Raw genomic sequence first — 1,550 nt, forward strand, 5'->3', positions numbered from 1 at the left:
ATATACGCTCTTTAAATGCATTAGATATTTATTCTGATCACATGTGAATAAATAAACTCAGTATCTTTTCTTCCCTTTGAGTCTCTTTTAAATAGAAAAATGTGTTAAATGTGTCTTCATGGCCTGCATGGCCACCACTGCCCCACCCACGGCTTTAAAGAGACTGTAACTTGATCTTCTGAAACCCTACTGAACTCAGGCACAGGACTCCTGGGAAGGATGGCCTACTGATAGTGTCGGTAGTCTCCGAAGGGTGAGGGTGGCAGCTGGCTTGACGGCAGCTGCGAGTTGTCTTCCGCAAACTGAGGGCCATTGGAAAATGTGCAGAGGCAAACCTTGTCAACAAGATACCAGCTCCTTCAATCAAAGCTAGGAGAATGCCTCCCATGGCAGCCGACCCCAGCATGGCCACCGGTCCATTTCTTGCTGCCAGGATAGCTCCTGTTAAGGAACCGCTAGTGATGGAGTTCTAGGGATCTTCTTTGCCTCTTATCTGAACCATACTACAGTCAATCATGGAAAACAGTCCTCCCCAAACTGCAAAGCTACCTCCCAATAGTGGAGCCCTGGTTTTAATAGCTGTCAAACTCCTTCGGAGTCTGTGGTTTACTCCCACTGGAGAATTTCGAAAGCCTTCGAAGGCTTGAAAGATACCATCACCTATGGTACCCATGGTAAAGGCACCACCACAGTCGCCCACGATTTGCCAGGTGTCAGGAGCCATGTCCCCCCCAAAATTATTATAGGGATCACCGCCGTGAGGAGTTTGCAGAGGGCTCCACTTCCCAATTGTATTGAGAATTGTTTTATTGACAAAGCCTATCCCACACCCAAATTAACTGTTAATAGAGAGCTATCTGTTAGCGGAACCACCTCACACTCTAATTATCCAGAGAACTAGGTGTGTCAACTTGTGAACTCCTGGCAGAGGAATCGTGACCTGACCGATCGTAACCTCTTGGCCTACGTGACCGGCATGGACCACGTGGCAAGATCCCGTGCCCCAGCCCCCCAAGCTCCTCATCCAGGGGCTATATAAGCTGTAACCATGACTCTAATAAACGGAGGCTTTGACAAGAACTATGCTTGGCCTTCTTCCCCTTATCGGCCAATGTCTTTCAGATGGTACCTCTCCCTGACCCTGGAATAACTGACCAGCCAGGCGGGTTACAGACCCCAGACAGAGTAACCCCGTGGAGGCGGTCGACAGCCAGAGGCACGGATCCCTCGCATACTCCTCCATCTTGGTTCTAGCCCACCTGGAGTCAGGATGTTTACTGAGGTGGTCAAGTTCAATGATTGTATGACAGCAAGGTCCAATCCAATCCAACCATGATGTCACAGGAAGGGAAGATACCAGAGGACCAGAGAACAAAAAAATAAAATCAATCCTACCTGCTGTCAAGTTGGGAGCGTAGGCACCAGTCCCTCGCTTCTATCCCAGCAAGGCCAGGTCCTGACCCCTCCCTGGGGGTGGGGTCTGGACCACTCCCCAGTGTACCGGCATCTTGATGAGCCTCTAGAACAACTTGAGAAGAAATAATCCCCTT

At 49.6% G+C, this 1,550-nt stretch overlaps 1 pseudogene; it reads right to left on the reverse strand.

Moving 5' to 3' along the window:
• Positions 1-224: 224 nt before the first annotated feature.
• On the reverse strand, positions 225-1,243 carry LOC130890606 (mitochondrial import inner membrane translocase subunit Tim17-A-like; annotated as a pseudogene).
• Positions 1,244-1,550: the final 307 nt, after the last annotated feature.

This window comes from Chionomys nivalis, chromosome 19 (genome assembly GCF_950005125.1).
Source record: "Chionomys nivalis chromosome 19, mChiNiv1.1, whole genome shotgun sequence".
NCBI lineage: Eukaryota > Metazoa > Chordata > Mammalia > Rodentia > Cricetidae > Chionomys > Chionomys nivalis.